Source organism: Pristiophorus japonicus, chromosome 19 (genome assembly GCF_044704955.1).
Source record: "Pristiophorus japonicus isolate sPriJap1 chromosome 19, sPriJap1.hap1, whole genome shotgun sequence".
Classification (NCBI taxonomy): Eukaryota; Metazoa; Chordata; class Chondrichthyes; family Pristiophoridae; genus Pristiophorus; species Pristiophorus japonicus.
This window is the reverse complement of record NC_091995.1, coordinates 48,244,165-48,264,950: the sequence shown is the minus strand read 5'-3', so window position 1 is coordinate 48,264,950 and position 20,786 is coordinate 48,244,165. Positions and strand designations below refer to the sequence as shown.

General features: G+C 41.6%; 31 non-coding genes across 31 annotated transcripts; all 31 read right to left on the bottom strand.

The window, feature by feature from the left end:
• Positions 1 to 199: 199 nt before the first annotated feature.
• Positions 200 to 271, bottom strand: trnae-uuc (transfer RNA glutamic acid (anticodon UUC)). The gene has a single exon. It is a non-coding gene; the product is annotated as a tRNA-Glu (tRNA).
• A 599-nt stretch (positions 272 to 870) lies between these two features.
• Positions 871 to 942, bottom strand: trnag-ucc (transfer RNA glycine (anticodon UCC)). Its single transcript has one exon. It is a non-coding gene; the product is annotated as a tRNA-Gly (tRNA).
• A 588-nt stretch (positions 943 to 1,530) lies between these two features.
• On the bottom strand, positions 1,531 to 1,602 carry trnae-uuc (transfer RNA glutamic acid (anticodon UUC)). Its single transcript has one exon. It is a non-coding gene; the product is annotated as a tRNA-Glu (tRNA).
• Positions 1,603 to 2,201: 599 nt separating this feature from the next.
• On the bottom strand, positions 2,202 to 2,273 carry trnag-ucc (transfer RNA glycine (anticodon UCC)). The gene has a single exon. It is a non-coding gene; the product is annotated as a tRNA-Gly (tRNA).
• A 588-nt stretch (positions 2,274 to 2,861) lies between these two features.
• Positions 2,862 to 2,933, bottom strand: trnae-uuc (transfer RNA glutamic acid (anticodon UUC)). Its single transcript has one exon. It is a non-coding gene; the product is annotated as a tRNA-Glu (tRNA).
• A 599-nt stretch (positions 2,934 to 3,532) lies between these two features.
• On the bottom strand, positions 3,533 to 3,604 carry trnag-ucc (transfer RNA glycine (anticodon UCC)). The gene has a single exon. It is a non-coding gene; the product is annotated as a tRNA-Gly (tRNA).
• Positions 3,605 to 4,192: 588 nt separating this feature from the next.
• On the bottom strand, positions 4,193 to 4,264 carry trnae-uuc (transfer RNA glutamic acid (anticodon UUC)). Its single transcript has one exon. It is a non-coding gene; the product is annotated as a tRNA-Glu (tRNA).
• A 599-nt stretch (positions 4,265 to 4,863) lies between these two features.
• On the bottom strand, positions 4,864 to 4,935 carry trnag-ucc (transfer RNA glycine (anticodon UCC)). The gene has a single exon. It is a non-coding gene; the product is annotated as a tRNA-Gly (tRNA).
• Positions 4,936 to 5,523: 588 nt separating this feature from the next.
• On the bottom strand, positions 5,524 to 5,595 carry trnae-uuc (transfer RNA glutamic acid (anticodon UUC)). The gene has a single exon. It is a non-coding gene; the product is annotated as a tRNA-Glu (tRNA).
• A 599-nt stretch (positions 5,596 to 6,194) lies between these two features.
• trnag-ucc (transfer RNA glycine (anticodon UCC)) lies at positions 6,195 to 6,266 on the bottom strand. Its single transcript has one exon. It is a non-coding gene; the product is annotated as a tRNA-Gly (tRNA).
• Positions 6,267 to 6,854: 588 nt separating this feature from the next.
• trnae-uuc (transfer RNA glutamic acid (anticodon UUC)) lies at positions 6,855 to 6,926 on the bottom strand. The gene has a single exon. It is a non-coding gene; the product is annotated as a tRNA-Glu (tRNA).
• A 599-nt stretch (positions 6,927 to 7,525) lies between these two features.
• Positions 7,526 to 7,597, bottom strand: trnag-ucc (transfer RNA glycine (anticodon UCC)). Its single transcript has one exon. It is a non-coding gene; the product is annotated as a tRNA-Gly (tRNA).
• A 588-nt stretch (positions 7,598 to 8,185) lies between these two features.
• trnae-uuc (transfer RNA glutamic acid (anticodon UUC)) lies at positions 8,186 to 8,257 on the bottom strand. The gene has a single exon. It is a non-coding gene; the product is annotated as a tRNA-Glu (tRNA).
• Positions 8,258 to 8,856: 599 nt separating this feature from the next.
• Positions 8,857 to 8,928, bottom strand: trnag-ucc (transfer RNA glycine (anticodon UCC)). The gene has a single exon. It is a non-coding gene; the product is annotated as a tRNA-Gly (tRNA).
• Positions 8,929 to 9,516: 588 nt separating this feature from the next.
• On the bottom strand, positions 9,517 to 9,588 carry trnae-uuc (transfer RNA glutamic acid (anticodon UUC)). Its single transcript has one exon. It is a non-coding gene; the product is annotated as a tRNA-Glu (tRNA).
• Positions 9,589 to 10,187: 599 nt separating this feature from the next.
• Positions 10,188 to 10,259, bottom strand: trnag-ucc (transfer RNA glycine (anticodon UCC)). Its single transcript has one exon. It is a non-coding gene; the product is annotated as a tRNA-Gly (tRNA).
• A 588-nt stretch (positions 10,260 to 10,847) lies between these two features.
• Positions 10,848 to 10,919, bottom strand: trnae-uuc (transfer RNA glutamic acid (anticodon UUC)). The gene has a single exon. It is a non-coding gene; the product is annotated as a tRNA-Glu (tRNA).
• Positions 10,920 to 11,518: 599 nt separating this feature from the next.
• On the bottom strand, positions 11,519 to 11,590 carry trnag-ucc (transfer RNA glycine (anticodon UCC)). The gene has a single exon. It is a non-coding gene; the product is annotated as a tRNA-Gly (tRNA).
• A 588-nt stretch (positions 11,591 to 12,178) lies between these two features.
• On the bottom strand, positions 12,179 to 12,250 carry trnae-uuc (transfer RNA glutamic acid (anticodon UUC)). Its single transcript has one exon. It is a non-coding gene; the product is annotated as a tRNA-Glu (tRNA).
• A 583-nt stretch (positions 12,251 to 12,833) lies between these two features.
• trnag-ucc (transfer RNA glycine (anticodon UCC)) lies at positions 12,834 to 12,905 on the bottom strand. Its single transcript has one exon. It is a non-coding gene; the product is annotated as a tRNA-Gly (tRNA).
• Positions 12,906 to 13,493: 588 nt separating this feature from the next.
• Positions 13,494 to 13,565, bottom strand: trnae-uuc (transfer RNA glutamic acid (anticodon UUC)). The gene has a single exon. It is a non-coding gene; the product is annotated as a tRNA-Glu (tRNA).
• Positions 13,566 to 14,164: 599 nt separating this feature from the next.
• Positions 14,165 to 14,236, bottom strand: trnag-ucc (transfer RNA glycine (anticodon UCC)). The gene has a single exon. It is a non-coding gene; the product is annotated as a tRNA-Gly (tRNA).
• Positions 14,237 to 14,824: 588 nt separating this feature from the next.
• trnae-uuc (transfer RNA glutamic acid (anticodon UUC)) lies at positions 14,825 to 14,896 on the bottom strand. The gene has a single exon. It is a non-coding gene; the product is annotated as a tRNA-Glu (tRNA).
• A 588-nt stretch (positions 14,897 to 15,484) lies between these two features.
• On the bottom strand, positions 15,485 to 15,556 carry trnag-ucc (transfer RNA glycine (anticodon UCC)). The gene has a single exon. It is a non-coding gene; the product is annotated as a tRNA-Gly (tRNA).
• A 588-nt stretch (positions 15,557 to 16,144) lies between these two features.
• On the bottom strand, positions 16,145 to 16,216 carry trnae-uuc (transfer RNA glutamic acid (anticodon UUC)). The gene has a single exon. It is a non-coding gene; the product is annotated as a tRNA-Glu (tRNA).
• A 583-nt stretch (positions 16,217 to 16,799) lies between these two features.
• On the bottom strand, positions 16,800 to 16,871 carry trnag-ucc (transfer RNA glycine (anticodon UCC)). The gene has a single exon. It is a non-coding gene; the product is annotated as a tRNA-Gly (tRNA).
• Positions 16,872 to 17,459: 588 nt separating this feature from the next.
• Positions 17,460 to 17,531, bottom strand: trnae-uuc (transfer RNA glutamic acid (anticodon UUC)). Its single transcript has one exon. It is a non-coding gene; the product is annotated as a tRNA-Glu (tRNA).
• Positions 17,532 to 18,130: 599 nt separating this feature from the next.
• trnag-ucc (transfer RNA glycine (anticodon UCC)) lies at positions 18,131 to 18,202 on the bottom strand. Its single transcript has one exon. It is a non-coding gene; the product is annotated as a tRNA-Gly (tRNA).
• A 588-nt stretch (positions 18,203 to 18,790) lies between these two features.
• On the bottom strand, positions 18,791 to 18,862 carry trnae-uuc (transfer RNA glutamic acid (anticodon UUC)). Its single transcript has one exon. It is a non-coding gene; the product is annotated as a tRNA-Glu (tRNA).
• Positions 18,863 to 19,461: 599 nt separating this feature from the next.
• Positions 19,462 to 19,533, bottom strand: trnag-ucc (transfer RNA glycine (anticodon UCC)). The gene has a single exon. It is a non-coding gene; the product is annotated as a tRNA-Gly (tRNA).
• A 588-nt stretch (positions 19,534 to 20,121) lies between these two features.
• trnae-uuc (transfer RNA glutamic acid (anticodon UUC)) lies at positions 20,122 to 20,193 on the bottom strand. The gene has a single exon. It is a non-coding gene; the product is annotated as a tRNA-Glu (tRNA).
• Positions 20,194 to 20,786: the final 593 nt, after the last annotated feature.

The following is a 20,786-nucleotide window of genomic DNA, read 5'->3' as shown; positions in this document are numbered from 1 at the left end:
GACACTGACAGCTCATACTACGAATTTGGGTAGCACTGTCGCCCATACATTATGACAGATTGATGACACATGGACTTTGCATTGCAAGAATTTGTACATGACCCTTTGAAAACAGGTTGCTCAACAAAATCCTTGAGATGTTGCTGTAAGAACTGCTTTCAACCAGAGGATCATTTCATCCTCAATTAAAAATGACAAATGTAATGGCTGGGAATCAAACCCAGGTCAACTGCTTGAAAGGCAACCATGCTTACCACTGCACCACCATCACACAACTGAAAAGCAACTTTGATAAACCGCACAGTAATCCTGCAGCTTTTTCTGAAGCAGTTTTTGTTCCTTCTGATGCAATTCGACAGATTTGATGAAATGTAACATCACATGTAATGCAAGATAGACAGATAAAAGAAAGCATCGAAGGAACCAGCTAAAAATTGCAATATTTTGGTGACAATAAAATGAATTCCAGATTCACACAATGTATGTCAAGTGTCAAGTGGGGATTCCTTCAACATTCTTCCCATTTTGTGTGCCTCTGCCCACTCAGGGAGCAATTCCCCAGAATTGAACTGGAAATGACTCACTTATGTTGTTGAGGAATTTGAAACACTGCTGCTTGACTTGCAGGGCCTGAGCCCAGCTCCGACATTGATGTATTTGGTGATTGACAACTCATAGTATGAATTCAGGTAGCACTGGTGCCAGCACATTATGACAGTTTGATGACACGCAGACTTTGCATTGCAAGCATTTGTGCATGACCCTTTAAAAACAGGTTGCTCAACAAAAATCCTTGAGATGCTGCTGTGAGAACTGCTTGCAACCAGAGGCATCAGAAATTCATTTCAACCTCAAGTAGAAATTGACAAATGTGATGGCTGGGAATCGAACCCAGGTCAACTGCTTGGAAGGTAACCATGCTTACCACTGCACCACCATCACACAACTGAAAAGCAACTTTGATAAACCGCACAGTAATCCTGCAGCTTTTTCTGAAGCCGTTTTTGTTCCTTCTGATGCAATTCGACAGATTTAATGAAATGTAACATCACATGGAATGCAAGATAGACAGATAAAAGAAAGCATCGAAGGAACCAGCTAAAGATTGCAATATTTTGGTCACAATTAAATGAATTCCAGATTCACACAATGTATGTCAAGTGTCAGCTGGGGATTCCTTCAACATTCTTCCCATCTTGTCTGCCTCTGCCCTCTCAGGGAGCAATTCCCCAGAATTTAACTGGAAATGACTCACTGATGTTGTTAAAGAATTTGGAACACTGCTGCTTGACTTGCAGGACCTGAGCCCAGCTCCGACATTGATGTCTTTGGACACTGACAGCTCATACTACGAATTTGGGTAGCACTGTCGCCCATACATTATGACAGATTGATGACACATGGACTTTGCATTGCAAGAATTTGTACATGACCCTTTGAAAACAGGTTGCTCAACAAAATCCTTGAGATGTTGCGAAAAGAACTGCTTTCAACCAGAGGATCATTTCATCCTCAATTAAAAATGACAAATGTAATGGCTGGGAATCAAACCCAGGTCAACTGCTTGAAAGGCAACCATGCTTACCACTGCACCACCATCACACAACTGAAAAGCAACTTTGATAAACCGCACAGTAATCCTGCAGCTTTTTCTGAAGCAGTTTTTGTTCCTTCTGATGCAATTCGACAGATTTGATGAAATGTAACATCACATGTAATGCAAGATAGACAGATAAAAGAAAGCATCGAAGGAACCAGCTAAAAATTGCAATATTTTGGTGACAATAAAATGAATTCCAGATTCACACAATGTATGTCAAGTGTCAAGTGGGGATTCCTTCAACATTCTTCCCATTTTGTGTGCCTCTGCCCACTCAGGGAGCAATTCCCCAGAATTGAACTGGAAATGACTCACTTATGTTGTTGAGGAATTTGAAACACTGCTGCTTGACTTGCAGGGCCTGAGCCCAGCTCCGACATTGATGTATTTGGTGATTGACAACTCATAGTATGAATTCAGGTAGCACTGGTGCCAGCACATTATGACAGTTTGATGACACGCAGACTTTGCATTGCAAGCATTTGTGCATGACCCTTTAAAAACAGGTTGCTCAACAAAAATCCTTGAGATGCTGCTGTGAGAACTGCTTGCAACCAGAGGCATCAGAAATTCATTTCAACCTCAAGTAGAAATTGACAAATGTGATGGCTGGGAATCGAACCCAGGTCAACTGCTTGGAAGGTAACCATGCTTACCACTGCACCACCATCACACAACTGAAAAGCAACTTTGATAAACCGCACAGTAATCCTGCAGCTTTTTCTGAAGCCGTTTTTGTTCCTTCTGATGCAATTCGACAGATTTAATGAAATGTAACATCACATGGAATGCAAGATAGACAGATAAAAGAAAGCATCGAAGGAACCAGCTAAAGATTGCAATATTTTGGTCACAATTAAATGAATTCCAGATTCACACAATGTATGTCAAGTGTCAGCTGGGGATTCCTTCAACATTCTTCCCATCTTGTCTGCCTCTGCCCTCTCAGGGAGCAATTCCCCAGAATTTAACTGGAAATGACTCACTGATGTTGTTAAAGAATTTGGAACACTGCTGCTTGACTTGCAGGACCTGAGCCCAGCTCCGACATTGATGTCTTTGGACACTGACAGCTCATACTACGAATTTGGGTAGCACTGTCGCCCATACATTATGACAGATTGATGACACATGGACTTTGCATTGCAAGAATTTGTACATGACCCTTTGAAAACAGGTTGCTCAACAAAATCCTTGAGATGTTGCGAAAAGAACTGCTTTCAACCAGAGGATCATTTCATCCTCAATTAAAAATGACAAATGTAATGGCTGGGAATCAAACCCAGGTCAACTGCTTGAAAGGCAACCATGCTTACCACTGCACCACCATCACACAACTGAAAAGCAACTTTGATAAACCGCACAGTAATCCTGCAGCTTTTTCTGAAGCAGTTTTTGTTCCTTCTGATGCAATTCGACAGATTTGATGAAATGTAACATCACATGTAATGCAAGATAGACAGATAAAAGAAAGCATCGAAGGAACCAGCTAAAAATTGCAATATTTTGGTGACAATAAAATGAATTCCAGATTCACACAATGTATGTCAAGTGTCAAGTGGGGATTCCTTCAACATTCTTCCCATTTTGTGTGCCTCTGCCCACTCAGGGAGCAATTCCCCAGAATTGAACTGGAAATGACTCACTTATGTTGTTGAGGAATTTGAAACACTGCTGCTTGACTTGCAGGGCCTGAGCCCAGCTCCGACATTGATGTATTTGGTGATTGACAACTCATAGTATGAATTCAGGTAGCACTGGTGCCAGCACATTATGACAGTTTGATGACACGCAGACTTTGCATTGCAAGCATTTGTGCATGACCCTTTAAAAACAGGTTGCTCAACAAAAATCCTTGAGATGCTGCTGTGAGAACTGCTTGCAACCAGAGGCATCAGAAGTTCATTTCAACCTCAAGTAGAAATTGACAAATGTGATGGCTGGGAATCGAACCCAGGTCAACTGCTTGGAAGGCAACCATGCTTACCACTGCACCACCATCACACAACTGAAAAGCAACTTTGATAAACCGCACAGTAATCCTGTAGCTTTTTCTGAAGCCGTTTTTGTTCCTTCTGATGCAATTCGACAGATTTAATGAAATGTAACATCACATGGAATGCAAGATAGACAGATAAAAGAAAGCATCGAAGGAACCAGCTAAAGATTGCAATATTTTGGTCACAATTAAATGAATTCCAGATTCACACAATGTATGTCAAGTGTCAGCTGGGGATTCCTTCAACATTCTTCCCATCTTGTCTGCCTCTGCCCTCTCAGGGAGCAATTCCCCAGAATTTAACTGGAAATGACTCACTGATGTTGTTAAAGAATTTGGAACACTGCTGCTTGACTTGCAGGACCTGAGCCCAGCTCCGACATTGATGTCTTTGGACACTGACAGCTCATACTACGAATTCGGGTAGCACTGTCGCCCATACATTATGACAGATTGATGACACATGGACTTTGCATTGCAAGAATTTGTACATGACCCTTTGAAAACAGGTTGCTCAACAAAATCCTTGAGATGTTGCGAAAAGAACTGCTTTCAACCAGAGGATCATTTCATCCTCAATTAAAAATGACAAATGTAATGGCTGGGAATCAAACCCAGGTCAACTGCTTGAAAGGCAACCATGCTTACCACTGCACCACCATCACACAACTGAAAAGCAACTTTGATAAACCGCACAGTAATCCTGCAGCTTTTTCTGAAGCAGTTTTTGTTCCTTCTGATGCAATTCGACAGATTTGATGAAATGTAACATCACATGTAATGCAAGATAGACAGATAAAAGAAAGCATCGAAGGAACCAGCTAAAAATTGCAATATTTTGGTGACAATAAAATGAATTCCAGATTCACACAATGTATGTCAAGTGTCAAGTGGGGATTTCTTCAACATTCTTCCCATTTTGTGTGCCTCTGCCCACTCAGGGAGCAATTCCCCAGAATTGAACTGGAAATGACTCACTTATGTTGTTGAGGAATTTGAAACACTGCTGCTTGACTTGCAGGGCCTGAGCCCAGCTCCGACATTGATGTATTTGGTGATTGACAACTCATAGTATGAATTCAGGTAGCACTGGTGCCAGCACATTATGACAGTTTGATGACACGCAGACTTTGCATTGCAAGCATTTGTGCATGACCCTTTAAAAACAGGTTGCTCAACAAAAATCCTTGAGATGCTGCTGTGAGAACTGCTTGCAACCAGAGGCATCAGAAATTCATTTCAACCTCAAGTAGAAATTGACAAATGTGATGGCTGGGAATCGAACCCAGGTCAACTGCTTGGAAGGTAACCATGCTTACCACTGCACCACCATCACACAACTGAAAAGCAACTTTGATAAACCGCACAGTAATCCTGCAGCTTTTTCTGAAGCCGTTTTTGTTCCTTCTGATGCAATTCGACAGATTTAATGAAATGTAACATCACATGGAATGCAAGATAGACAGATAAAAGAAAGCATCGAAGGAACCAGCTAAAGATTGCAATATTTTGGTCACAATTAAATGAATTCCAGATTCACACAATGTATGTCAAGTGTCAGCTGGGGATTCCTTCAACATTCTTCCCATCTTGTCTGCCTCTGCCCTCTCAGGGAGCAATTCCCCAGAATTTAACTGGAAATGACTCACTGATGTTGTTAAAGAATTTGGAACACTGCTGCTTGACTTGCAGGACCTGAGCCCAGCTCCGACATTGATGTCTTTGGACACTGACAGCTCATACTACGAATTTGGGTAGCACTGTCGCCCATACATTATGACAGATTGATGACACATGGACTTTGCATTGCAAGAATTTGTACATGACCCTTTGAAAACAGGTTGCTCAACAAAATCCTTGAGATGTTGCGAAAAGAACTGCTTTCAACCAGAGGATCATTTCATCCTCAATTAAAAATGACAAATGTAATGGCTGGGAATCAAACCCAGGTCAACTGCTTGAAAGGCAACCATGCTTACCACTGCACCACCATCACACAACTGAAAAGCAACTTTGATAAACCGCACAGTAATCCTGCAGCTTTTTCTGAAGCAGTTTTTGTTCCTTCTGATGCAATTCGACAGATTTGATGAAATGTAACATCACATGTAATGCAAGATAGACAGATAAAAGAAAGCATCGAAGGAACCAGCTAAAAATTGCAATATTTTGGTGACAATAAAATGAATTCCAGATTCACACAATGTATGTCAAGTGTCAAGTGGGGATTCCTTCAACATTCTTCCCATTTTGTGTGCCTCTGCCCACTCAGGGAGCAATTCCCCAGAATTGAACTGGAAATGACTCACTTATGTTGTTGAGGAATTTGAAACACTGCTGCTTGACTTGCAGGGCCTGAGCCCAGCTCCGACATTGATGTATTTGGTGATTGACAACTCATAGTATGAATTCAGGTAGCACTGGTGCCAGCACATTATGACAGTTTGATGACACGCAGACTTTGCATTGCAAGCATTTGTGCATGACCCTTTAAAAACAGGTTGCTCAACAAAAATCCTTGAGATGCTGCTGTGAGAACTGCTTGCAACCAGAGGCATCAGAAGTTCATTTCAACCTCAAGTAGAAATTGACAAATGTGATGGCTGGGAATCGAACCCAGGTCAACTGCTTGGAAGGCAACCATGCTTACCACTGCACCACCATCACACAACTGAAAAGCAACTTTGATAAACCGCACAGTAATCCTGTAGCTTTTTCTGAAGCCGTTTTTGTTCCTTCTGATGCAATTCGACAGATTTAATGAAATGTAACATCACATGGAATGCAAGATAGACAGATAAAAGAAAGCATCGAAGGAACCAGCTAAAGATTGCAATATTTTGGTCACAATTAAATGAATTCCAGATTCACACAATGTATGTCAAGTGTCAGCTGGGGATTCCTTCAACATTCTTCCCATCTTGTCTGCCTCTGCCCTCTCAGGGAGCAATTCCCCAGATTTTAACTGGAAATGACTCACTGATGTTGTTAAAGAATTTGGAACACTGCTGCTTGACTTGCAGGACCTGAGCCCAGCTCCGACATTGATGTCTTTGGACACTGACAGCTCATACTACGAATTTGGGTAGCACTGTCGCCCATACATTATGACAGATTGATGACACATGGACTTTGCATTGCAAGAATTTGTACATGACCCTTTGAAAACAGGTTGCTCAACAAAATCCTTGAGATGTTGCGAAAAGAACTGCTTTCAACCAGAGGATCATTTCATCCTCAATTAAAAATGACAAATGTAATGGCTGGGAATCAAACCCAGGTCAACTGCTTGAAAGGCAACCATGCTTACCACTGCACCACCATCACACAACTGAAAAGCAACTTTGATAAACCGCACAGTAATCCTGCAGCTTTTTCTGAAGCAGTTTTTGTTCCTTCTGATGCAATTCGACAGATTTGATGAAATGTAACATCACATGTAATGCAAGATAGACAGATAAAAGAAAGCATCGAAGGAACCAGCTAAAAATTGCAATATTTTGGTGACAATAAAATGAATTCCAGATTCACACAATGTATGTCAAGTGTCAAGTGGGGATTCCTTCAACATTCTTCCCATTTTGTGTGCCTCTGCCCACTCAGGGAGCAATTCCCCAGAATTGAACTGGAAATGACTCACTTATGTTGTTGAGGAATTTGAAACACTGCTGCTTGACTTGCAGGGCCTGAGCCCAGCTCCGACATTGATGTCTTTGGTGATTGACAACTCCTAGTATGAATTCAGGTAGCACTGGTGCCAGCACATTATGACAGTTTGATGACACGCAGACTTTGCATTGCAAGCATTTGTGCATGACCCTTTAAAAACAGGTTGCTCAACAAAAATCCTTGAGATGCTGCTGTAAGAACTGCTTGCAACCAGAGGCATCAGAAGTTCATTTCAACCTCAAGTAGAAATTGACAAATGTGATGGCTGGGAATCGAACCCAGGTCAACTGCTTGGAAGGCAACCATGCTTACCACTGCACCACCATCACACAACTGAAAAGCAACTTTGATAAACCGCACAGTAATCCTGCAGCTTTTTCTGAAGCCGTTTTTGTTCCTTCTGATGCAATTCGACAGATTTAATGAAATGTAACATCACATGGAATGCAAGATAGACAGATAAAAGAAAGCATCGAAGGAACCAGCTAAAGATTGCAATATTTTGGTCACAATTAAATGAATTCCAGATTCACACAATGTATGTCAAGTGTCAGCTGGGGATTCCTTCAACATTCTTCCCATCTTGTCTGCCTCTGCCCTCTCAGGGAGCAATTCCCCAGAATTTAACTGGAAATGACTCACTGATGTTGTTAAAGAATTTGGAACACTGCTGCTTGACTTGCAGGACCTGAGCCCAGCTCCGACATTGATGTCTTTGGACACTGACAGCTCATACTACGAATTCGGGTAGCACTGTCGCCCATACATTATGACAGATTGATGACACATGGACTTTGCATTGCAAGAATTTGTACATGACCCTTTGAAAACAGGTTGCTCAACAAAATCCTTGAGATGTTGCTGTAAGAACTGCTTTCAACCAGAGGATCATTTCATCCTCAATTAAAAATGACAAATGTAATGGCTGGGAATCAAACCCAGGTCAACTGCTTGAAAGGCAACCATGCTTACCACTGCACCACCATCACACAACTGAAAAGCAACTTTGATAAACCGCACAGTAATCCTGCAGCTTTTTCTGAAGCAGTTTTTGTTCCTTCTGATGCAATTCGACAGATTTGATGAAATGTAACATCACATGTAATGCAAGATAGACAGATAAAAGAAAGCATCGAAGGAACCAGCTAAAAATTGCAATATTTTGGTGACAATAAAATGAATTCCAGATTCACACAATGTATGTCAAGTGTCAAGTGGGGATTCCTTCAACATTCTTCCCATTTTGTGTGCCTCTGCCCACTCAGGGAGCAATTCCCCAGAATTGAACTGGAAATGACTCACTTATGTTGTTGAGGAATTTGAAACACTGCTGCTTGACTTGCAGGGCCTGAGCCCAGCTCCGACATTGATGTCTTTGGTGATTGACAACTCATAGTATGAATTCAGGTAGCACTGGTGCCAGCACATTATGACAGTTTGATGACACGCAGACTTTGCATTGCAAGCATTTGTGCATGACCCTTTAAAAACAGGTTGCTCAACAAAAATCCTTGAGATGCTGCTGTAAGAACTGCTTGCAACCAGAGGCATCAGAAGTTCATTTCAACCTCAAGTAGAAATTGACAAATGTGATGGCTGGGAATCGAACCCAGGTCAACTGCTTGGAAGGCAACCATGCTTACCACTGCACCACCATCACACAACTGAAAAGCAACTTTGATAAACCGCACAGTAATCCTGCAGCTTTTTCTGAAGCCGTTTTTGTTCCTTCTGATGCAATTCGACAGATTTAATGAAATGTAACATCACATGGAATGCAAGATAGACAGATAAAAGAAAGCATCGAAGGAACCAGCTAAAGATTGCAATATTTTGGTCACAATTAAATGAATTCCAGATTCACACAATGTATGTCAAGTGTCAGCTGGGGATTCCTTCAACATTCTTCCCATCTTGTCTGCCTCTGCCCTCTCAGGGAGCAATTCCCCAGAATTTAACTGGAAATGACTCACTGATGTTGTTAAAGAATTTGGAACACTGCTGCTTGACTTGCAGGACCTGAGCCCAGCTCCGACATTGATGTCTTTGGACACTGACAGCTCATACTACGAATTCGGGGAGCACTGTCGCCCATACATTATGACAGATTGATGACACATGGACTTTGCATTGCAAGAATTTGTACATGACCCTTTGAAAACAGGTTGCTCAACAAAATCCTTGAGATGTTGCGAAAAGAACTGCTTTCAACCAGAGGATCATTTCATCCTCAATTAAAAATGACAAATGTAATGGCTGGGAATCAAACCCAGGTCAACTGCTTGAAAGGCAACCATGCTTACCACTGCACCACCATCACACAACTGAAAAGCAACTTTGATAAACCGCACAGTAATCCTGCAGCTTTTTCTGAAGCAGTTTTTGTTCCTTCTGATGCAATTCGACAGATTTGATGAAATGTAACATCACATGTAATGCAAGATAGACAGATAAAAGAAAGCATCGAAGGAACCAGCTAAAAATTGCAATATTTTGGTGACAATAAAATGAATTCCAGATTCACACAATGTATGTCAAGTGTCAAGTGGGGATTCCTTCAACATTCTTCCCATTTTGTGTGCCTCTGCCCACTCAGGGAGCAATTCCCCAGAATTGAACTGGAAATGACTCACTTATGTTGTTGAGGAATTTGAAACACTGCTGCTTGACTTGCAGGGCCTGAGCCCAGCTCCGACATTGATGTATTTGGTGTTTGACAACTCATGGTATGAATTCAGGTAGCACTGGTGCCAGCACATTATGACAGTTTGATGACACGCAGACTTTGCATTGCAAGCATTTGTGCATGACCCTTTAAAAACAGGTTGCTCAACAAAAATCCTTGAGATGCTGCTGTAAGAACTGCTTGCAACCAGAGGCATCAGAAGTTCATTTCAACCTCAAGTAGAAATTGACAAATGTGATGGCTGGGAATCGAACCCAGGTCAACTGCTTGGAAGGCAACCATGCTTACCACTGCACCACCATCACACAACTGAAAAGCAACTTTGATAAACCGCACAGTAATCCTGCAGCTTTTTCTGAAGCCGTTTTTGTTCCTTCTGATGCAATTCGACAGATTTAATGAAATGTAACATCACATGTAATGCAAGATAGACAGATAAAAGAAAGCATCGAAGGAACCAGCTAAAGATTGCAATATTTTGGTCACAATTAAATGAATTCCAGATTCACACAATGTATGTCAAGTGTCAGCTGGGGATTCCTTCAACATTCTTCCCATCTTGTCTGCCTCTGCCCTCTCAGGGAGCAATTCCCCAGAATTTAACTGGAAATGACTCACTGATGTTGTTAAAGAATTTGGAACACTGCTGCTTGACTTGCAGGACCTGAGCCCAGCTCCGACATTGATGTCTTTGGACACTGACAGCTCATACTACGAATTCGGGTAGCACTGTCGCCCATACATTATGACAGATTGATGACACATGGACTTTGCATTGCAAGAATTTGTACATGACCCTTTGAAAACAGGTTGCTCAACAAAATCCTTGAGATGTTGCTGTAAGAACTGCTTTCAACCAGAGGATCATTTCATCCTCAATTAAAAATGACAAATGTAATGGCTGGGAATCAAACCCAGGTCAACTGCTTGAAAGGCAACCATGCTTACCACTGCACCACCATCACACAACTGAAAAGCAACTTTGATAAACCGCACAGTAATCCTGCAGCTTTTTCTGAAGCAGTTTTTGTTCCTTCTGATGCAATTCGACAGATTTGATGAAATGTAACATCACATGTAATGCAAGATAGACAGATAAAAGAAAGCATCGAAGGAACCAGCTAAAAATTGCAATATTTTGGTGACAATAAAATGAATTCCAGATTCACACAATGTATGTCAAGTGTCAAGTGGGGATTCCTTCAACATTCTTCCCATTTTGTGTGCCTCTGCCCACTCAGGGAGCAATTCCCCAGAATTGAACTGGAAATGACTCACTTATGTTGTTGAGGAATTTGAAACACTGCTGCTTGACTTGCAGGGCCTGAGCCCAGCTCCGACATTGATGTCTTTGGTGATTGACAACTCATAGTATGAATTCAGGTAGCACTGGTGCCAGCACATTATGACAGTTTGATGACACGCAGACTTTGCATTGCAAGCATTTGTGCATGACCCTTTAAAAACAGGTTGCTCAACAAAAATCCTTGAGATGCTGCTGTGAGAACTGCTTGCAACCAGAGGCATCAGAAGTTCATTTCAACCTCAAGTAGAAATTGACAAATGTGATGGCTGGGAATCGAACCCAGGTCAACTGCTTGGAAGGCAACCATGCTTACCACTGCACCACCATCACACAACTGAAAAGCAACTTTGATAAACCGCACAGTAATCCTGCAGCTTTTTCTGAAGTCGTTTTTGTTCCTTCTGATGCAATTCGACAGATTTAATGAAATGTAACATCACATGGAATGCAAGATAGACAGATAAAAGAAAGCATCGAAGGAACCAGCTAAAGATTGCAATATTTTGGTCACAATTAAATGAATTCCAGATTCACACAATGTATGTCAAGTGTCAGCTGGGGATTCCTTCAACATTCTTCCCATCTTGTCTGCCTCTGCCCTCTCAGGGAGCAATTCCCCAGAATTTAACTGGAAATGACTCACTGATGTTGTTAAAGAATTTGGAACACTGCTGCTTGACTTGCAGGACCTGAGCCCAGCTCCGACATTGATGTCTTTGGACACTGACAGCTCATACTACGAATTCGGGTAGCACTGTCGCCCATACATTATGACAGATTGATGACACATGGACTTTGCATTGCAAGAATTTGTACATGACCCTTTGAAAACAGGTTGCTCAACAAAATCCTTGAGATGTTGCGAAAAGAACTGCTTTCAACCAGAGGATCATTTCATCCTCAATTAAAAATGACAAATGTAATGGCTGGGAATCAAACCCAGGTCAACTGCTTGAAAGGCAACCATGCTTACCACTGCACCACCATCACACAACTGAAAAGCAACTTTGATAAACCGCACAGTAATCCTGCAGCTTTTTCTGAAGCAGTTTTTGTTCCTTCTGATGCAATTCGACAGATTTGATGAAATGTAACATCACATGTAATGCAAGATAGACAGATAAAAGAAAGCATCGAAGGAACCAGCTAAAAATTGCAATATTTTGGTGACAATAAAATGAATTCCAGATTCACACAATGTATGTCAAGTGTCAACATTCTTCCCATTTTGTGTGCCTCTGCCCACTCAGGGAGCAATTCCCCAGAATTGAACTGGAAATGACTCACTTATGTTGTTGAGGAATTTGAAACACTGCTGCTTGACTTGCAGGGCCTGAGCCCAGCTCCGACATTGATGTCTTTGGTGATTGACAACTCCTAGTATGAATTCAGGTAGCACTGGTGCCAGCACATTATGACAGTTTGATGACACGCAGACTTTGCATTGCAAGCATTTGTGCATGACCCTTTGAAATCAGGTTGCTCAACAAAAATCCTTGAGATGCTGCTGTAAGAACTGCTTGCAACCAGAGGCATCAGAAGTTCATTTCACCCTCAAGTAGAAATTGACAAATGTGATGGCTGGGAATCGAACCCAGGTCAACTGCTTGGAAGGCAACCATGCTTACCACTGCACCACCATCACACAACTAAAAAGCAACTTTGATAAACCGCACAGTAATCCTGTAGCTTTTTCTGAAGCCGTTTTTGTTCCTTCTGATGCAATTCGACAGATTTAATGAAATGTAACATCACATGGAATGCAAGATAGACAGATAAAAGAAAGCATCGAAGGAACCAGCTAAAGATTGCAATATTTTGGTCACAATTAAATGAATTCCAGATTCACACAATGTATGTCAAGTGTCAGCTGGGGATTCCTTCAACATTCTTCCCATCTTGTCTGCCTCTGCCCTCTCAGGGAGCAATTCCCCAGAATTTAACTGGAAATGACTCACTGATGTTGTTAAAGAATTTGGAACACTGCTGCTTGACTTGCAGGACCTGAGCCCAGCTCCGACATTGATGTCTTTGGACACTGACAGCTCATACTACGAATTCGGGTAGCACTGTCGCCCATACATTATGACAGATTGATGACACATGGACTTTGCATTGCAAGAATTTGTACATGACCCTTTGAAAACAGGTTGCTCAACAAAATCCTTGAGATGTTGCGAAAAGAACTGCTTTCAACCAGAGGATCATTTCATCCTCAATTAAAAATGACAAATGTAATGGCTGGGAATCAAACCCAGGTCAACTGCTTGAAAGGCAACCATGCTTACCACTGCACCACCATCACACAACTGAAAAGCAACTTTGATAAACCGCACAGTAATCCTGCAGCTTTTTCTGAAGCAGTTTTTGTTCCTTCTGATGCAATTCGACAGATTTGATGAAATGTAACATCACATGTAATGCAAGATAGACAGATAAAAGAAAGCATCGAAGGAACCAGCTAAAAATTGCAATATTTTGGTGACAATAAAATGAATTCCAGATTCACACAATGTATGTCAAGTGTCAAGTGGGGATTCCTTCAACATTCTTCCCATTTTGTGTGCCTCTGCCCACTCAGGGAGCAATTCCCCAGAATTGAACTGGAAATGACTCACTTATGTTGTTGAGGAATTTGAAACACTGCTGCTTGACTTGCAGGGCCTGAGCCCAGCTCCGACATTGATGTATTTGGTGATTGACAACTCATAGTATGAATTCAGGTAGTACTGGTGCCAGCACATTATGACAGTTTGATGACACGCAGACTTTGCATTGCAAGCATTTGTGCATGACCCTTTAAAAACAGGTTGCTCAACAAAAATCCTTGAGATGCTGCTGTGAGAACTGCTTGCAACCAGAGGCATCAGAAGTTCATTTCAACCTCAAGTAGAAATTGACAAATGTGATGGCTGGGAATCGAACCCAGGTCAACTGCTTGGAAGGCAACCATGCTTACCACTGCACCACCATCACACAACTGAAAAGTAACTTTGATAAACCGCACAGTAATCCTGCAGCTTTTTCTGAAGCCGTTTTTGTTCCTTCTGATGCAATTCGACAGATTTAATGAAATGTAACATCACATGGAATGCAAGATAGACAGATAAAAGAAAGCATCGAAGGAACCAGCTAAAGATTGCAATATTTTGGTCACAATTAAATGAATTCCAGATTCACACAATGTATGTCAAGTGTCAGCTGGGGATTCCTTCAACATTCTTCCCATCTTGTCTGCCTCTGCCCTCTCAGGGAGCAATTCCCCAGAATTTAACTGGAAATGACTCACTGATGTTGTTAAAGAATTTGGAACACTGCTGCTTGACTTGCAGGACCTGAGCCCAGCTCCGACATTGATGTCTTTGGACACTGACAGCTCATACTACGAATTCGGGTAGCACTGTCGCCCATACATTATGACAGATTGATGACACATGGACTTTGCATTGCAAGAATTTGTACATGACCCTTTGAAAACAGGTTGCTCAACAAAATCCTTGAGATGTTGCTATAAGAACTGCTTTCAACCAGAGGATCATTTCATCCTCAATTAAAAATGACAAATGTAATGGCTGGGAATCAAACCCAGGTCAACTGCTTGAAAGGCAACCATGCTTACCACTGCACCACCATCACACAACTGAAAAGCAACTTTGATAAACCGCACAGTAATCCTGCAGCTTTTTCTGAAGCAGTTTTTGTTCCTTCTGATGCAATTCGACAGATTTGATGAAATGTAACATCACATGTAATGCAAGATAGACAGATAAAAGAAAGCATCGAAGGAACCAGCTAAAAATTGCAATATTTTGGTGACAATAAAATGAATTCCAGATTCACACAATGTATGTCAAGTGTCAAGTGGGGATTCCTTCAACATTCTTCCCATTTTGTGTGCCTCTGCCCACTCAGGGAGCAATTCCCCAGAATTGAACTGGAAATGACTCACTTATGTTGTTGAGGAATTTGAAACACTGCTGCTTGACTTGCAGGGCCTGAGCCCAGCTCCGACATTGATGTATTTGGTGATTGACAACTCATAGTATGAATTCAGGTAGCACTGGTGCCAGCACATTATGACACGCAGACTTTGCATTGCAAGCATTTGTGCATGACCCTTTAAAAACAGGTTGCTCAACAAAAATCCTTGAGATGCTGCTGTAAGAACTGCTTGCAACCAGAGGCATCAGAAGTTCATTTCAACCTCAAGTAGAAATTGACAAATGTGATGGCTGGGAATCGAACCCAGGTCAACTGCTTGGAAGGCAACCATGCTTACCACTGCACCACCATCACACAACTGAAAAGCAACTTTGATAAACCGCACAGTAATCCTGCAGCTTTTTCTGAAGCCGTTTTTGTTCCTTCTGATGCAATTCGACAGATTTAATGAAATGTAACATCACATGGAATGCAAGATAGACAGATAAAAGAAAGCATCGAAGGAACCAGCTAAAGATTGCAATATTTTGGTCACAATTAAATGAATTCCAGATTCACACAATGTATGTCAAGTGTCAGCTGGGGATTCCTTCAACATTCTTCCCATCTTGTCTGCCTCTGCCCTCTCAGGGAGCAATTCCCCAGAATTTAACTGGAAATGACTCACTGATGTTGTTAAAGAATTTGGAACACTGCTGCTTGACTTGCAGGACCTGAGCCCAGCTCCGACATTGATGTCTTTGGACACTGACAGCTCATACTACGAATTCGGGTAGCACTGTCGCCCATACATTATGACAGATTGATGACACATGGACTTTGCATTGCAAGAATTTGTACATGACCCTTTGAAAACAGGTTGCTCAACAAAATCCTTGAGATGTTGCGAAAAGAACTGCTTTCAACCAGAGGATCATTTCATCCTCAATTAAAAATGACAAATGTAATGGCTGGGAATCAAACCCAGGTCAACTGCTAGAAAAGCAACCATGCTTACCACTGCACCACCATCACACAACTGAAAAGCAACTTTGATAAACCGCACAGTAATCCTGCAGCTTTTTCTGAAGCAGTTTTTGTTCCTTCTGATGCAATTCGACAGATTTGATGAAATGTAACATCACATGTAATGCAAGATAGACAGATAAAAGAAAGCATCGAAGGAACCAGCTAAAAATTGCAATATTTTGGTGACAATAAAATGAATTCCAGATTCACACAATGTATGTCAAGTGTCAACATTCTTCCCATTTTGTGTGCCTCTGCCCACTCAGGGAGCAATTCCCCAGAATTGAACTGGAAATGACTCACTTATGTTGTTGAGGAATTTGAAACACTGCTGCTTGACTTGCAGGGCCTGAGCCCAGCTCCGACATTGATGTCTTTGGTGATTGACAACTCCTAGTATGAATTCAGGTAGCACTGGTGCCAGCACATTATGACAGTTTGATGACACGCAGACTTTGCATTGCAAGCATTTGTGCATGACCCTTTGAAATCAGGTTGCTCAACAAAAATCCTTGAGATGCTGCTGTAAGAACTGCTTGCAACCAGAGGCATCAGAAGTTCATTTCACCCTCAAGTAGAAATTGACAAATGTGATGGCTGGGAATCGAACCCAGGTCAACTGCTTGGAAGGCAACCATGCTTACCACTGCACCACCATCACACAACTAAAAAGCAACTTTGATAAACCGCACAGTAATCCTGTAGCTTTTTCTGAAGCCGTTTTTGTTCCTTCTGATGCAATTCGACAGATTTAATGAAATGTAACATCACATGGAATGCAAGATAGACAGATAAAAGAAAGCATCGAAGGAACCAGCTAAAGATTGCAATATTTTGGTCACAATTAAATGAATTCCAGATTCACACAATGTATGTCAAGTGTCAGCTGGGGATTCCTTCAACATTCTTCCCATCTTGTCTGCCTCTGCCCTCTCAGGGAGCAATTCCCCAGAATTTAACTGGAAATGACTCACTGATGTTGTTAAAGAATTTGGAACACTGCTGCTTGACTTGCAGGACCTGAGCCCAGCTCCGACATTGATGTCTTTGGACACTGACAGCTCATACTACGAATTCGGGTAGCACTGTCGCCCATACATTATGACAGATTGATGACACATGGACTTTGCATTGCAAGAATTTGTACATGACCCTTTGAAAACAGGTTGCTCAACAAAATCCTTGAGATGTTGCGAAAAGAACTGCTTTCAACCAGAGGATCATTTCATCCTCAATTAAAAATGACAAATGTAATGGCTGGGAATCAAACCCAGGTCAACTGCTTGAAAGGCAACCATGCTTACCACTGCACCACCATCACACAACTGAAAAGCAACTTTGATAAACCGCACAGTAATCCTGCAGCTTTTTCTGAAGCAGTTTTTGTTCCTTCTGATGCAATTCGACAGATTTGATGAAATGTAACATCACATGTAATGCAAGATAGACAGATAAAAGAAAGCATCGAAGGAACCAGCTAAAAATTGCAATATTTTGGTGACAATAAAATGAATTCCAGATTCACACAATGTATGTCAAGTGTCAAGTGGGGATTCCTTCAACATTCTTCACATTTTGTGTGCCTCTGCCCACTCAGGGAGCAATTCCCCAGAATTGAACTGGAAATGACTCACTTATGTTGTTGAGGAATTTGAAACACTGCTGCTTGACTTGCAGGGCCTGAGCCCAGCTCCGACATTGATGTATTTGGTGATTGACAACTCATAGTATGAATTCAGGTAGTACTGGTGCCAGCACATTATGACAGTTTGATGACACGCAGACTTTGCATTGCAAGCATTTGTGCATGACCCTTTAAAAACAGGTTGCTCAACAAAAATCCTTGAGATGCTGCTGTGAGAACTGCTTGCAACCAGAGGCATCAGAAGTTCATTTCAACCTCAAGTAGAAATTGACAAATGTGATGGCTGGGAATCGAACCCAGGTCAACTGCTTGGAAGGCAACCATGCTTACCACTGCACCACCATCACACAACTGAAAAGTAACTTTGATAAACCGCACAGTAATCCTGCAGCTTTTTCTGAAGCCGTTTTTGTTCCTTCTGATGCAATTCGACAGATTTAATGAAATGTAACATCACATGGAATGCAAGATAGACAGATAAAAGAAAGCATCGAAGGAACCAGCTAAAGATTGCAATATTTTGGTCACAATTAAATGAATTCCAGATTCACACAATGTATGTCAAGTGTCAGCTGGGGATTCCTTCAACATTCTTCCCATCTTGTCTGCCTCTGCCCTCTCAGGGAGCAATTCCCCAGAATTTAACTGGAAATGACTCACTGATGTTGTTAAAGAATTTGGAACACTGCTGCTTGACTTGCAGGACCTGAGCCCAGCTCCGACATTGATGTCTTTGGACACTGACAGCTCATACTACGAATTCGGGTAGCACTGTCGCCCATACATTATGACAGATTGATGACACATGGACTTTGCATTGCAAGAATTTGTACATGACCCTTTGAAAACAGGTTGCTCAACAAAATCCTTGAGATGTTGCTATAAGAACTGCTTTCAACCAGAGGATCATTTCATCCTCAATTAAAAATGACAAATGTAATGGCTGGGAATCAAACCCAGGTCAACTGCTTGAAAGGCAACCATGCTTACCACTGCACCACCATCACACAACTGAAAAGCAACTTTGATAAACCGCACAGTAATCCTGCAGCTTTTTCTGAAGCAGTTTTTGTTCCTTCTGATGCAATTCGACAGATTTGATGAAATGTAACATCACATGTAATGCAAGATAGACAGATAAAAGAAAGCATCGAAGGAACCAGCTAAAAATTGCAATATTTTGGTGACAATAAAATGAATTCCAGATTCACACAATGTATGTCAAGTGTCAAGTGGGGATTCCTTCAACATTCTTCCCATTTTGTGTGCCTCTGCCCACTCAGGGAGCAATTCCCCAGAATTGAACTGGAAATGACTCACTTATGTTGTTGAGGAATTTGAAACACTGCTGCTTGACTTGCAGGGCCTGAGCCCAGCTCCGACATTGATGTATTTGGTGATTGACAACTCATAGTATGAATTCAGGTAGTACTGGTGCCAGCACATTATGACAGTTTGATGACACGCAGACTTTGCATTGCAAGCATTTGTGCATGACCCTTTAAAAACAGGTTGCTCAACAAAAATCCTTGAGATGCTGCTGTGAGAACTGCTTGCAACCAGAGGCATCAGAAGTTCATTTCAACCTCAAGTAGAAATTGACAAATGTGATGGCTGGGAATCGAACCCAGGTCAACTGCTTGGAAGGCAACCATGCTTACCACTGCACCACCATCACACAACTGAAAAGTAACTTTGATAAACCGCACAGTAATCCTGCAGCTTTTTCTGAAGCCGTTTTTGTTCCTTCTGATGCAATTCGACAGATTTAATGAAATGTAACATCACATGGAATGCAAGATAGACAGATAAAAGAAAGCATCGAAGGAACCAGCTAAAGATTGCAATATTTTGGTCACAATTAAATGAATTCCAGATTCACACAATGTATGTCAAGTGTCAGCTGGGGATTCCTTCAACATTCTTCCCATCTTGTCTGCCTCTGCCCTCTCAGGGAGCAATTCCCCAGAATTTAACTGGAAATGACTCACTGATGTTGTTAAAGAATTTGGAACACTGCTGCTTGACTTGCAGGACCTGAGCCCAGCTCCGACATTGATGTCTTTGGACACTGACAGCTCATACTACGAATTCGGGTAGCACTGTCGCCCATACATTATGACAGATTGATGACACATGGACTTTGCATTGCAAGAATTTGTACATGACCCTTTGAAAACAGGTTGCTCAACAAAATCCTTGAGATGTTGCTGTAAGAACTGCTTTCAACCAGAGGATCATTTCATCCTCAATTAAAAATGACAAATGTAATGGCTGGGAATCAAACCCAGGTCAACTGCTTGAAAGGCAACCATGCTTACCACTGCACCACCATCACACAACTGAAAAGCAACTTTGATAAACCGCACAGTAATCCTGCAGCTTTTTCTGAAGCAGTTTTTGTTCCTTCTGATGCAATTCGACAGATTTGATGAAATGTAACATCACATGTAATGCAAGATAGACAGATAAAAGAAAGCATCGAAGGAACCAGCTAAAAATTGCAATATTTTGGTGACAATAAAATGAATTCCAGATTCACACAATGTATGTCAAGTGTCAAGTGGGGATTCCTTCAACATTCTTCCCATTTTGTGTGCCTCTGCCCACTCAGGGAGCAATTCCCCAGAATTGAACTGGAAATGACTCACTTATGTTGTTGAGGAATTTGAAACACTGCTGCTTGACTTGCAGGGCCTGAGCCCAGCTCCGACATTGATGTATTTGGTGATTGACAACTCATAGTATGAATTCAGGTAGCACTGGTGCCAGCACATTATGACAGTTTGATGACACGCAGACTTTGCATTGCAAGCATTTGTGCATGACCCTTTAAAAACAGGTTGCTCAACAAAAATCTTTGAGATGCTGCTGTAAGAACTGCTTGCAACCAGAGGCATCAGAAGTTCATTTCAACCTCAAGTAGAAATT